The following is a 16,032-nucleotide window of genomic DNA, read 5'->3' on the forward strand; positions in this document are numbered from 1 at the left end:
AACACGCCCTGTGAATATATAGGTGAGAATCTTGAAAAGGAGTGATTGACAAACGGCTTAGTCCACAGTGACTTCTGATAGAATGAGTTCTCACAGTGAGTCAGAAATGTCTACTGTACTGCACATACCTGTTGCTTTTGGTGTGGCATCACTGCACTTTCTAAATGGCAAGGCACATGTTCAATGAACATGGAAATACTGAGAAAATATACGTCCTTGAGCCTGCAGCTCAGGGCTGTTGTAGATAAACATGGCAGTCATATGAGTTCTCATTTTACATTCACCTTTTAGTCATTTAGCAGACGCTCTTATCCAGAGCGACTTACAGGAGCAATTAGGGTTAAGTGTCTTGCTCAAGGGCACATTGACTGATTTTTCACCTAGTCGCCTCGGTTACTGGCCAAAAGCTCTTAACTGCTAGGCTACAAAATAGCATTATTAAGGCACACATTGAGTTCTTCACCGTTGGAGAAAAACAATCATTTTCTCAAACACTGTTGTGTGGTTATGGCATCGGCCCATATCCTCCCTTTCACATGTCAATTTTTTTTGTTTGTGTTTTGAAACCGTTTGACAGGGATTGTGCTGGATATCCCCTGGCTGTGACGTGCTTCAGAGCATGTGCCATGTGCCACAAATCCACATCAGAGTGGCGGGTGAGGACCGGAGGAGAGAGAGGAGGCATGGTGATTATATCATTCCACAGGGACACTGTTCTTCCTTCTATTTATAGTGTGCTTATCTCACTGTCCATAATGATGTCCCAGGCTCAGACATGGAGACTCAAGGGCCACGCGCAGAGGTTTATCCTCATAGCTGGGATTTCTCATGTCTGAAGTGAAATGGCCAGAGAAAAACTCTGAGCCATACTGCGGACTTACTATAACTAGGTTAAGTTACGGAAAGTTAAGTTACGTACTGTAACTAGTGCCCAGTCTTCTGAATTATATAAATTTGACTGGATCATATTTGAAAGGGCAATCTGTAGCTTATACAACTGACATTTCACCCTCTCTTTCCAAAATCAGATTCACAGCCATGTCATTACATTGTAAATCACAAGGCTCCATCTAGCATAAACTCGGCTTAAAATAAGCCATCAGTCGTCATATGTAGTGTAGCGATACGTTACCCTAGACGAAAGCCTTATATATATTTTTTTCACCCTGTGATATAACTACATAGGCCTACTATATTTGCTCCAAATATTACTACAAACCTATAGCCTGTTCAAGCAAAGATTGCAATCTTCAGCTCATCAACTCAAAATGTAGATAAGCTAACATACATAAACCCGTTTCAATGAAAATGCTTCTCATACCCATTTTAAATGATGAGTATACGAAGCCTTAAGACCCTCAACAGCGTATAGTGGATTTGTCTTTTGGACAAATCCGAGTTTGATATACACGCTAATCTTGACCCAGTTCCAGCGGTCAAACTTTCATTGAGGAAATGATCATAAGATAGCTACAGTAATTTCATATCGGTACTGTAGCAAGGTGTGTCTGAATATTCTCTGGTTAGAGCCTTGAGCTTTGGCACAGAGATGACAGGGATTCCTATAAAACAGGGGGAAATTGAAAACGTATTTTCAAAGACTTCAGTTATTTCGCCTCAGCGTAACGGCACGCTCCACTCAAGCCTTACCAAATCCTCCCAGGATTTTCCAGTAATGAAAACATCAGGGCATAACAATCCCACCCCATGCCCCATCCCTCCATCCCTCCATCCCTCCATCCCCCCATCCCCCCCATCCCCCCATCCCTGTATACCTGCATCCCTCCATCCCCCCATCACGCCATACCTCCAGCCCCGTGTAGCTCAGTTGGTAGAGCATGGCGCTTGCAACGCCAGTGTTGTGGGTTCGATTCCCACGGGGTGCCAGTATGAAAATGTATGCACTCACTAACTGTAAATCGCTCTGGATAAGAGCGTCTGCTAAATGACAAAAATTTAAAAAAATGTAATTCCATCCCTCTATCACCGTATACCTACATCCTTAAACCTGGTTGACCAGGAGCTGGTGTATTTCACCAAAGAACAACATTCTTCATCCTCTCAAATTCTTTACTTTAGAACTTTATATTTACCATAATGGATGGATGGATGGATGGATGGATGGATGGATGGATGGATGGATGGATGGATGGATGGATGGATGGATGGATGGATGGATGGATGGATGGATGGATGGATGGATGGATGGATGGATGGATGGATGGATGGATGGATGGATGGATGGATGGATGGATGGATGGATGGATGGATGGATGGATGGATGGATGGATGGATGGATGGATGGATGGATGGATGGATGGATGGATGGATGGATGGATGGATGGATGGATGGATGGATGGATGGATGGATGGATGGATGGATGGATGGATGGATGGATGGATGGATGGATGGATGGATGGATGGATGGATGGATGGATGGATGGATGGATGGATGGATGGATGGATGGATGGATGGATGGATGGATGGATGGATGGATGGATGGATGGATGGATGGATGGATGGATGGATGGATGGATGGATGGATGGATGGATGGATGGATGGATGGATGGATGGATGGATGGATGGATGGATGGATGGATGGATGGATGGATGGATGGATGGATGGATGGATGGATGGATGGATGGATGGATGGATGGATGGATGGATGGATGATTTGTAAGTCGCTCTGGATAAGAGCGTCTGCTAAATGACTTAAATGTAAATGTAAAATGAAGGGATGGTTTGAAAGCTACTGTAAAAGATGAATATACAGTAGAACTGATCATCCAAACCTGTCGTATTCTTTGCTGTGTGTCTTTCCCTATCTTGAGCCAATGTGCAATGGGAAAAACTGGCCTTAGGGTCTTCCTGACCTAGGTTACCTAAAGGCCAGTAAGCTACTCTGCTATCCTTGCCCAAGGTAGTGGGGGAGAGGAGAAAGCTGCATGACCTGGAATGGATTGAATTGTGGGGGGTAAAATCCCTCTCAGAAGGGTAGTATTCACACTTTACATGGTTCTAGGCTGTTGATCTTTGATTGGGAATGATTCCAACCATGCAGCTGTGCACCTGATCTGAAGTCTGCTTATAGACCAGAGAATGGAATGTATCATGACATCCTGAACTGTGGACTGAGTTTACCCAGGCGTGGATGGTTCTAGCACAGCTTAAAGGTCAACAGAGGTTTGTTTGACAACAAACATGAAGACAAAGTGAGAGGGTGTATCCCAATCGCCACCCTTATTTAAAGCTGCAATACTTAACATTTTGAGTGACCTGACCAAATCCACATAGAAATGTTATAGATCTGTCATTCTCATTGAAAGCAAGTCTAAGAAGCGATAGATCTGTTTTATGTGCGCTATTTCTATGCTTCCTGTTCTTAAGTTTAATTTTTGTGTCTTTTACTTTCGGTTTTGTACACCAGCTTCAAACAGCTGTAAATACAGTATTTTTGGTTATGGAAAATATATTTCACGGCGGTTGAAATGGTACAATGATTCTCTACAGTATACTTGCTTGTTTTTTCACATAAACTGAAATTTGGCAAACTATTTGAATTTTAGCAACCAGCAATGATTGCCCTTTTATTACACAGATAACAAAAGGTAGCCAAGCGGTTCGAACGTTGCGCCAGTAACTGAAAGGTTGTTCATTTGAATCCCTGAGCCGACTAGGTGAAAAATCAGTCGATGTAAGAGCGTCTGCTAAATGATTCAAATGTAAAAAAAGATAACAAAGATATTGTTTGTTTGAAATAGTCCCCATTTGTTGAATAGAAAGCAAACCAAACAGTGTCACACCTACCAACTGTAAACATGTTTGTGAATCATACTGTACTCATCACTCGTACATTAAGATAGGCTGTGGTCCAACTCATTTCTGTGGAGCAGTCAGACATGTTGACCTGCAACACAAAGCCAAAGTAAAGTGTTGAACCAGTACGATTCAAAACCACTTTCAAACCACCTAACTGGGCGTAATGGGAGGAAATGAAAACACAATGGAGAATGGTTTATAATGGGAAGCCCATATGTGTCGTTGCCAAACAATCCGTCTTTCCAAAAGGTATGTTTTGTCAGCTTATCAAGCACATAGAAGCACTAAATGACTTTGCCACCAAAAGCCAAAGACATAGCCTGTATAAATTAGTGGGCTTTCATTTACATTCAAAGAGGGAGTTCTTCTGCATTTCACCAAGGTTTTTAAGAACACTTCCAAGCCCCAATTAGGTAAAGTACGAAGACAAAGTAATGTAAGGAAATAGTGTTGTTTTATCCCTGTGAGTACAAAGGGCTATCTGTTTTGTCTTTATTTTAATTAACATTTTATTTTCCACAAACAGTGGACACTCACTGAGTCCTAAATTCCAGGATATACATCAGCTCTGTTTTGACATGACTTGTAATGACAAACAGTTTAATGTAACATGTGTCCTGGTTAGTAACATGTGTCGTGGTCCTCTGTGGCTCAGCTGGTAGAGCACAGCGCTTGTAACGCCAAGGTAGTGGGTTCGATCCCCAGGACCACCCATACACAAAAAAAATGTATGCACGCATGACTGTAAGTTGCTTTGGATAAAAGCGTCTGCTAAATGGCATATTATTATTATTAGTAATAGTAGCCCACAGAGTACAGACTATGCAATGTAGACCTATGTTTTCATCATATCGCAAGGTAACCCTTAGCTAACCTATAATCAAATCAAATCAAATCATACCATAAGAGCTATCAACTGAAAAAGGCGCCACTGGGCAATAACTGGTTGAATCAACGTTGTTTCCACGTCAATTCAACAACAAAATTCAATGTGATGACGTTTTCAACGTGTAAAACTGATTGGATTTGCAAAAAGTAATCAACGTAAGGGAATTTCCTATTTTTTCCACTCAACTTTTAATCTAACTCCAATGTCATGGTGATATTTTTTGTTGATTTCACATTGAATTCACCTTAGTTGACAACTAAACCAAATGTAAATCAAAAATAGACGTTGAACTGACGTCTGTGCCCAGTGGGGCATTTTATGCTGTACAGTATCAAAAGCCACCACTATGTTACAGAGACTCAAAATAACGTATCTACAGTGTTGTTTACATGTCTACCAGTGGTATGCAGAACAAGAGCTTCCTGATTAAGCAAACACACAGCGACTGAGTAGATGACAAGGTCAGACCGGAAAACAGCCTCTAAAACTGGGCAGATCGAGAATCAGGGTAGGAGGGGGGGAGGGGAGGAGAGCACAGGATGTGGGATAAACAGGATATATCAGCCATCTGTGACGCGGCAGAGATTCTCTGCATGGAGATGACAGCACTACAGTATTCACCTTATTTTTGCCTGAGTTAAAGGTACACTCCAGGATCTTAAGCACAATAAATGTGTAACACATTGCACGAATTGGATTCATAACATATCGCACGAATTGCAAAATTCTGTTTTGAATATCACAGGAAATGGATAACGTAGTACACAACTGGATGACATAACACACCAACAATAGGGTCCCGTTTTGGCTCGTGAGCACCACTGTCAAAACGGCTGGCTGAAATTATACAGAAGTTTGAGTGCATCTTTAAGGTTGTGAATAAGTCTATTTTTTCCATTCCCTCTTTTCTTCAGATGTTTTCTAGCTTGTTGGCATAAAGGCTAAGGTCCAAAGCAAGCCTCCTTTGTTGTTTTGCCATGACCCAACTCTCTGCACTCTTAAACCAGAGAGAGAGAGAGAGAGAGACGATCTGGTGCTTCTGTCACCAACCAAGGAGGGCCTACAGCAGCACCTAGATCTTCTGCACAGATTCTGTCAGACCTGGGCCCTGACAGTAAATCTCAGTAAGACAAAAATAATGGTGTTCCAAAAAAGGTCCAGTTGCCAGGACCACAAATACAAATTCCATCTAGACACCGTTGCCCTAGAGCACACAAAAAACTATACATACCTCGGCCTAAACATCAGCGCCACAGGTAACTTCCACAAAGCTGTGAACGATCTGAGAGACAAGGCAAGAAGGGCCTTCTATGCCATCAAAAGGAACATAAAATTTGACATACCAATTAGGATCTGGCTAAAAATACTTGAATCAGTTATAGAACCCATTGCCCTTTATGGTTCTGAGGTCTGGGGTCCGCTCACCAACCAAGAATTCACAAAATGGGACAAACACCAAATTGAGACTCTGCATGCAGAATTCTGCAAAAACATCCTCCGTGTACAACGTAAAACACCAAATAATGCATGCAGAGCAGAATTAGGCCAATACCCGCTAATTATCAAAATCCAAAAAAGAGCCGTTAAATTCTATAACCACTTAAAAGGAAGCGATTCCCAAACCTTCCATAACAAAGCCATCACCTACAGAGAGATGAACTTGGAGAAGAGTCCCCTAAGTAAGCTTGTCCTGGGGCTCTGTTCACAAACACAAACAGACCCCACACAGCCCCAGGACAACAACAACAACAACACAACTAGACCCAACCAAATCATGAGAAAACAAAAAGAGAATTACTTGACACATTGGAAAGAACAAACAAAAAAACAGAGCAAACTAGAATGCTATTTGGCCCTAAACAGAGAGTACACAGTGGCAGAATACCTGACCACTGTGACTGACCCAAACTTAAGGAAAGCTTTGACTATGTACAGACTCAGTGAGCATAGCCTTGCTATTGAGAAAGGCCGCCGTAGGCAGACCTGGCTCTCAAGAGAAGACAGGCTATGTGCACACTGCCCACAAAATGAGGTGGAAACTGAGCTGCACTTCCTAACCTCCTGCCAAATGTATGACCATATTAGAGACACATATTTCCCTCAGATTACAGCGATCCACAAAGAATTTGAAAACAAACCCAATTTTGATAAACTCCCTTATCTACTGGGTGAAAAACCACAGTGTGCCATCACAGCTGCAAGATTTGTGACCTGTTGCCACAAGAAAAGGGCAACCAGTGAAGAACAAACACCATTGTAAATACAACCCATATTTATGTTTATTTATTTTCCCATTTGTACTTTAACTATTTGCACATTGTTACAACACTGTATATATACATAATATGACATTTGAAATGTCTTTATTCTTTTGAAACTTCTGAGTGTAATGTTTACTGTTAATATTTATTGTTTATTTCACTTTTGTTTACTATCTACTTCACTTGCTTTGGCAATGTTAACACACGTTTCCCATGCCAATAAAGCCCTTAAATTGAATTGAATTGAATTTGAATTGAATTGAGAGAGAGAGAGAGAGAGAGAGAGAGAGAGAGAGAGAGAGAGAGAGAGAGAGAGAGAGAGAGAGAGAGAGAGAGAGAGAGAGAGAGAGAGAGAGAGAGAGAGAGAGAGAGACAGAGACAGAGACAGAGACAGAGACAGAGACAGAGACAGAGACAGAGACAGAGACAGAGAGAGTAGACCAGCCTTTTAGGGTTGAGACAGAGAGAGTAGACCAGCCTTTTAGGGTTGAGACAGAGAGAGTAGACCAGCCTTTTAGGGTTGAGACAGAGAGAGTAGACCAGCCTTTTAGGGTTGAACCTGAGAGCACTCCCTGGTCTAGCCCTCAGGCTAAAGGGATGGGTGTGAATGGGTGACTGAGTGCCCAGCGTGTGCGCTTCACTGAGTACTGTGGCTCTATCCAATGTGACTGTGCCGCACAGACACAGAGACACTGATGAATGTGGGATGGCAGAAATGGCTTGGAAACTTTCCCATTTCTAAAAAGATGCATTCAGGGGAGCATCGATTTTCTATTTCCTACCTCATTCAGTCCAAGTGCCTCAAACTGAATAAGTATTGATCATTTCTAGATCATCCTCTCACTATAAAACTGTTTAATTAATGTCATCTCACCCAACCATGTCGATTGTCCTCCTAACATTGTTGGAGTCGTTCACGTTTCATTGAAGTCATGCAGTGTGCTAGTAATGAAGTATAGCTTTTCATAACATCAGGTGATAGGTTGGCAGACTGGCTTCACAGGCTCCTCATGCCAGAGCATAGCCTTCTCTTCTTGACACTATGCTGTCTAGTAGAAGTAAACACAAGTCAGAAGGCCTGGCTCTACAGTGACAGGGCAATTACCAAAGGTGTGTGATCACTGGGTTTGAGCTCAGAAGACCCAAGAGTATATTTTGTAGCAACTTGTGTAACAACTGTTTAAGAGTACAGTATTTATACCAAATGTACAAGTACAGTATTTATACCAAATGTACAAGTACAGTATTTATACCAAATGTACCTGTATGATAAACAATGAAGAAAGAAAAACAATTCGGTCTGCTACTAAAGATACATCAGGTTGGTTTTATTTACATGGTTCGATCTAGCTCAGACTGTGTGGATTTGTTCCAACTTTACCTGTCCTGAGGGATAGCAATTTTTACCTAAGTCCATGCAGGAAATGGGCTTCAAAACTCAATCTCAATACAGGCAGATAACAAACGTTTTTGGTCGGGAGTGGTGCTTCGTTGGAATGTTGTCGTCTTGACTTTGTGCCTGCATCTTCTTTTGAATAATCATTGGAAGCTGCTGAACAATTTGCTTCTTCTATAGTACCCTTTGACCCTACCCTTTGACCCTACCCTTTGACCACTGTCAAGGGCAGTGAGGTGGTGGTATCCATTTTATAATCTGTTCATTCATTCATACACTAGTATGAAAGCCTTTACTCTTACCATGTGAGTTGTTAAAAACGTATAATGTACAGTTGAAGTCGGAAGTTTACATACACTTAGGTTGGAGTCATTAAAACTAGTTTTTCAACCACTCCAACAATTTCTTGTTAACAAACTATAGTTTTGGCAAGTCGGTTAGGACATCTACTTTGTGCATGACACAAGTAATCTTTCCAACAATTGTTTACAGACAGATTATTTCACCTATAATTCACTGTATCACAATTCCAGTGGGTGAGACGTTTACATACACTAAGTTGATTGTGCCTTTAAACAGCTTGGAAAATTCCAGAAAATGATGTCATGGCTTTAGAAGCTTCTGATAGGCTAATTTACATCATTTGAGTCAATTGGAGGTGTACCTGTGGATGTACAGTGCTACGAAAAAGTATTTGCCCCCTTTCTAATTGTCTCTACTTTTGCATATTTGTGATACTGAATGTTATCAGATCTTCAACCAAAACCTAATATTAGATAAAGGGAACATAAGTGAACAAATAACACAACAATTACATATTTATTTAATTTATTTCATAAACAAAGTTATGCAACACCCAATTCCCCTGTGTGAAAAAGTAATTGCCCCCCTACACTCAATAACTGGTTGTGCCACCTTTAGCTGCAATGACTCCAACCAAATGCTTCCTGTAGTTGTTGATCAGTCTCAAAACGTCGCTGTGGAGGAATTTTGGCCCACTCTTCCATGCAGAACTGCTTTAACTCAGTGATGTGTAGGTTTTCAAGCATGAACTGCTCGTTTCAAGTCCTGCCACAACATCTCAATTGGGATTAGGTCTGGACTTTGACTAGGCCATTCCAAAACTTCCAATTAGTTGCTTTTTAGCAATTTTCATGTAGACTTGATTGTGTGTTTTGGATCATTGTCTTGCTGCATGACCCAGATGCGCTTCAGCTTCAGCTCACAGATGGATGGTCTGACATTCTCCTGTAGAATTCTCTGATACAGAGAAGAATTAATGGTTCCTTCTATTAAGGCAAGTCGTCCAGGTCCTGAGGCAGCAAAGCATCCCCAAACCATCACACCACCACCACCATGCTTGACCTTTGGTATGATGTTCTTACTGTGGAATGCAGCGTTTGGTTTTCGCCAGGCATAATGGGACCCATCTCGTCCAAAAAGTTGACTCAAGTTTGCCAAAAAGCACCTGGATGATCGTCAAGACTCTTGGAAGAATGTTCTATGGACAGATGATTCAAAAGTATAACTTTTTGGACAACATGGTTCCAGTAATGCCTGGCGAAAACCAAACTCTGCATTCCACAGTGAGAACATCATACCAAAGGTCATCATACCAAAGGTCAAGCATGGTGGTGGTGGTGTGATGGGGAAGGAAAATGATGTGGATATATTGAAGCAACATCTCAAGACATCAGTCAGGAAGTTAAAGCTTGGTCCCAAATGGGTCTTCCAAATGGACAATGACCCCAAGCATATTTCCAAAGTTGTGGCAAAATGGCTTAAGGACAACAAAGTCAAGGTATTGGAGTGGCCATCACACAGCCCTGACCTCAATCCTATAGAAAATGTGTGGGCAGAACTGAAAAAGCGTGTGCGAGCAAGGAGGCCTACAAACCTGACTCAGTAACACCAGCTCTGTCAGGAGGAATGGGCAAAAATTCACCCAACTTATTGTGGGAAGCTTGTGGAAGGCTACCCGAAATGTTTGACCCAAGTTAAACAATGTAAAGGCAATGCTACCAAATACTAATTGAGTGTATGTAAACTTCTGACCCACTGGGAATGTGATGAAAGAAATAAAAGCTGAAATAAATCATTCTCTCTACTATTATTCTGACATTTCACATTCTTAAAATAATGTGGTGATCCTAACTGACCTAAGACAGGGAATTTTTACTAGGATTAAATGTCAGGAATTGTGAAAAACTGAGTTTAAATGTATTTGGCTAATGTGTATGTAAACTTCCGACTTCAACTCTATCTATAACATAATTTCGGTAATGGCCTGCAACACAGGGGTTACAGAGGTGCCTATGGGGCAATGTCCTGTAACACAGGGGTTACAGAGGTGCCTATGGGGCAATGTCCTGTAACACAGGGGTTACAGAGGTGCCTATGGGCAATGGCTTGCAACACATGGGTGCCTTGTGTAACCCTTTCGCATGACAGACTCAGAAATAGCCATCCAGGATGATTTGTGTTAATCTATATTTCCACTCCGTGCATGAATCAGAGGTAGACGTGGGACTGTTTCCAAAATATAGTTTCCATAACAACCTGCTATAAATAAGTCTCAAGCTTGCAGCCTCTCTCTGGCCATTGGGGTGGAAGCAGGGGCGGACTGGGACCAGAAATTGGCTTTGGCATTTTTAACACACCAGCCCATTTCTTTCCTTGAGGCCCCCACACTGGCCCATTTTATTCCTTGAAGCCCCCATTATTAGCCAGATAATGATCATTTTGCTAAAAAAAAACAATTAGACATGTCCACGAGGCAAGAAATCTACCAGCCAATCTGGCATTGATGGCCAGTCTGACAGTCCGCCCCTGGGTGGAAGATTAAACTGTTGTTTATCTGATTATGATTTCCAACAACCAACCAGATGTGGGATGAAATTACTCAGAACTTTCCCGCTTTAATTGGGATAAGGCTTTAGCTTGAATGAACAGTATGCACCGAGAAAACATGCATGCCAGCATAGACACACATTTAGTGCCACAAGCCATAACACCCCTTCACATATACTCAAAGCTGATACCAAGGAAATGAATTCGAGCCAAAGCGCAATAACACCTTCCTCCACAAGCAATACATAAGAAAGATACAATAATGTTCTGAAATGATTTCATAGTAACTGACTGAGGCAGACTGGGGTCTTGCGAGGAATTGGAGTGGAATTGAGACCGTGCACAAACTACAGTACATTTGACTCCAGGGGGTCGGGTACGTAGAGTAATGGCCAGGCACATGCTGTCAGGCCTCAAATCAGGGTGATCTTTGAGACGGCTTTCATGTGCCAGAAAGGAGGGTAAATGTGAATGTGCTCAATGTAGAACTGGACCATATGGACAAAAATCCATATCGCAATAAATAGCCTGAATTGATGCAATAGAACGATACATTTATAACATTATTGTGCACCAGTTTTTATTTTATGATTCTTTAAACTACTACTACTAGTTTGATGGTTGTAGCCATCAATTGTCCCATTAACAAATCACCCATATTAGCAAACTTATTTCATTTCAAACTTTCTCTAGTATAGGCTACTTATGGTAATGAACGGTATCAGCAAAATAACTATGATAAGTGATCGGTGTGGTCGGTGTCTAGCGTTTTATGTTTATCGTACCCAGCTCTAGCTCACTGTTCACTCTAAAGATAGAGCCAGACATGGTTGAATGGAGTTCGCCATAGAGGAAGGTCCCTGAGTTTTCCTTGTCCCCGTGACCTGCCCAGAAAAAAATCCTCTCGGTCCTAGCTATGGGCTATAGCCAGGGCCCAGAGTGTTTCCTGATTAGGTCATGTGATCAGTGAAACCCCCCTAACCCTACATATAGGACAAACCTGCAGGTATCCTACAGTCTGCCTTCGTTGCTATTTTTGACTGTGTTTTGGTGCTGTAGCATAACCTTTTCAAGAGCACAACAACTACCTCAAATGTAATCTGATAAGGAAGTGTATGTTGTGGGTTATGTTATATTTTTTAAACGTTAAAAAGTTAAAAAGTCACATCCTATTCATGAAGCGTTTCATATCAAGCCACATATCTCCCCAGGACGAGCTGTACATTGCAATAGTAAGTAATAGTAAGTAAATAAGTCAACCATATTGCAATAGTAAGTAATAGTAAGTAAATAAGTAAACCATATTGCAATAGTAAGTAATAGTAAGTAAATAAGTCAACCATATTGCAATAGTAAGTAATAGTAAGTAAATAAGTAAACCATATTGCAATAGTAAGTAATAGTAAGTAAATAAGTAAACCATATTGCAATAGTAAGTAATAGTAAGTAAATAAGTCAACCATATTGCAATAGTAAGTAATAGTAAGTAATTAAGTAAACCATATTTCAATAGGAAGTAATAGTAAATTACTAAGAGAACCATATTTCAATAGGAAGTAATAGTAAGTTACTAAGTATACCATATTGCAATAGGAAGTAATAGCTGCCCAGCCCTCCCAAAAGCTGTAGAAGAACACTTCATTCCCACCCTGTTGATGTCATCGGAGAGAGAACTTATTGCACCACTTTGATATCATGACTTTCCCCATTGGTCTGTGACAAGTGGCTGACCTTCTGGAGTCAAGTACATCACTGCCCTTTCAAGGCGTCAAGGTATTTCCAGTTTTCATCACATATTTGCTGCTCTCGCATGTAAACAATTTGCTCAATGATATTTTTGGTGCCTCTGTGCATTTACTTGAGTTTCATTTTTCAGAATGGCATCTTAAGGTAACCGCCAAAATATGGGAGATTCTGGAGCGCCGCCTGAGACAGCGTTTTCACAAACAACAAAACACCAAATGATGGAATTTCTCATGGAAGACTGATGTCGCATTCCACCAATAGATTTCCAGACACTTTTAGAATCTATGCCAAGTTGCATTGAAGCTGTTCTGGCTCATGGTGGCCCAACGCCCTATTAAGAAACTTTATGTAGGTGTTTCCTTTATTTTGGCAGTTACCTGTATATTTCACTAAATAAACAAGTGCACAGTGTGCTGGAGCAACAAGTCGGCAGTGTGCAGAAGCTTATTTTCTTTGAATAGATCTCCATCTAACAGAAGAGTCTTTAGCCGCCAGTGCTCATACTAAGCAGCATGCACTGTACCATCATCAAAATAGATAATACTGTTATAAACAACAGTCAACCAAAAGAACAGAGAACAATTATATGTGTCAGGTAGCGCAGTGGTTAGAGCGATGGGCCAGTAACTGAAAGGTTGTTGGTTCAAATCCCTGAGCCAACAAGGCTCTGTCAACATGCCCTTGAGCAAGGCACTTAACCCTGATTGCTCCTGTAAGTCATTCTAGAGCGTCTGCTAAACTGTAAATGTATGTTCTTTAGGCGTCACGCGCTCACATCCACTTGTCAGGTGCCGGGTAGAGAGAACAGTTCAAAATAAACCTAAACACTGATGTATGATTCCAAGAGTTTTGTTTTCATGAGGACAACGTCATTAGGACAAAAGCCTGACCTATTCTCTCAACGGCCACTTCTAGCGACAGAGACGAATAGATGCAGCCATGAGCTACGTGCAGCTCGGTTTAATTTCCCTTTCAGAAGAGCCCCCCCCCCCCCCCCTCTCTCTCTCTCACTCCCCCTCCAGTGCTCTGTTGTGGTCTGAGATCTGAATAGGACTAGGCAGGGTGAGCGCATTCCCTCACGGACCAACTGGCTGGATGGATGAGGCAGACAGAACCAGGGCAAGCCACTGCAGTTCAGTTCGCAAACAAAGGCTGTGTCTGAAAATGTTACTTGCTGTCAAATTCTTGCTTCCTCCGTCCTTGTTGTCAAATCCAGGAAGCAAGGAGTTGATGGCTAGTAATGTTTTCAGCAGTGTTGGGGAGAAATTTAACTACATTTTGCAGTAGCCTGGTGGTAGTTAAAAAAATCAAAATCTATGTAGTGTTTTCAGTATTTAGTTACTTTATTGTCATGTAGCAGTGTAGCCCACTACTTGAACTACACATGGGTGAAGTAGGCAAGAATGTACTTTATTTTTCGTCTTCAGACCAGCCTAACTCTCACTTGAAACATTGTTTTTGTGTTTAATATGACAAATTACACATTCTGTTAATATCAGACTACAGAGTGATCTGTTCTTGCAATTTGTATTGTATGACATTTCTGATTCAAATATGAACTTTTTTCAAAAAGTCGTTTGTGATGTAGTGAACAACTTTTTCAAAGTAGCTTTGGTTAAGTAAACTGTCATTTTTCTTAAGGGTAGCTTTAGTGTCGCCTAACGTCTTCGAGTGTGAAGTAATTGTTAGCTCGGTGAACTATATTTTCAGAGTAGCTTCCCCAACACTGGTTTTCAGATACAGTCAGTCTCTGTTAGGAGCCACAGCCTGTAGCCAGATTCCACAATCAATGTGGGGCAAAAGGAAAGAAAGACTGGTTCTTTGGTAACCCAGCGTTGATTAAATATTGGACAGAACACATGCTGGGTTATTTTGACCCAGCCAGTTGGATTGCTTGAAAAACCCAACATGTTGTGTTGTTGGGATTACCCAAACGGGGGTTAATTTAACCCGTCAGTTGGGTATTTTTTACTTTCATGCTGGGTTGACCTAGCAGCTGGGTCTTTTTTAACGTAATCCTTAGATTATTTTCAGGAGGCGTGGCTTATTAGGGGCTGTGGATTACAGATAGATCTAATTGGCCACCCGTGAGAGTAAATGTCTGTTCATCATGTTTACATACTGGACATTATATTTTTCCATATAAAGTTGTGCATTTTGCACATTCTAGAATATTAAGATGATTTATTACCGGTTATAATATGATGGTATACACTGAGTGTACAAAACTTTAGGAACACCTTCCTAATATAGAGTTGCACCCTCTTTTGCCCTCAGAACAGCCTCAATTCGTTGGGGCATGGACTCTACAAGGTGTTGAAAGCGTTCCACAGGGATGCTGGCCCATGTTGACTCCAATGCTTCCTACAGTTGTGTCAAGTTGGCTGAATGCCCTTTGGGTGGTTACTCATTTGATACACACGGGAAACTGCTGAGTTTGAAAAACCCAGCAGCGTTGCAGTTCTTGACACACTCAAACCGGTGTGCCTGGCACCTACTACCATACCCTGTTCAAAGGCACTTACAGTGCATTCAGAAAGTGTTCAGACCCCTTCACTTTTTCCACATTTTGTTACGTTACAGCCTTATTCTAAACTGGATTTAAAAAAAAAATCCTCATCAATCTACACACAATACTCCATAATGACGAAGCAAAAACAGGTTGTTATTTTTTGTGTGCAAATCTATTAAAAATAAAAAAACTGAAATATCACATTTACGTAAGTATTCAGACCCTTTACTCAGTACTTTAATGAAGCACCTTTGGAAGCGATTACAGCCTCGAGTCTTCTTGGGTATGACGCTACAAGCTTGGCACACCTGTATTTGGGGAGTTTCTCACATTCTTCTCTGCAAATCCTCTTAAACTCTGTCAGATTGGATGGGGAGCGTCACTGCACAGCTATTTTCAGGTCTCTCCAGAGATGTTCGATCGTGTTCAAGTCCGGGCTCTGGCTGGGTCATTCAAGGACATTCAGATCCTGAAGCCACTCCTGCATTATCTTGGCTGTGTGCTTAGGGTCATTGTCATGTTGGAAGGTGAACCTTCGCCCCTCTCTGAGGTCCT

Source organism: Coregonus lavaretus (genome assembly GCF_964263955.1).
Source record: "Coregonus lavaretus genome assembly, chromosome: 1".
Lineage (NCBI taxonomy): Eukaryota > Metazoa > Chordata > Actinopteri > Salmoniformes > Salmonidae > Coregonus > Coregonus lavaretus.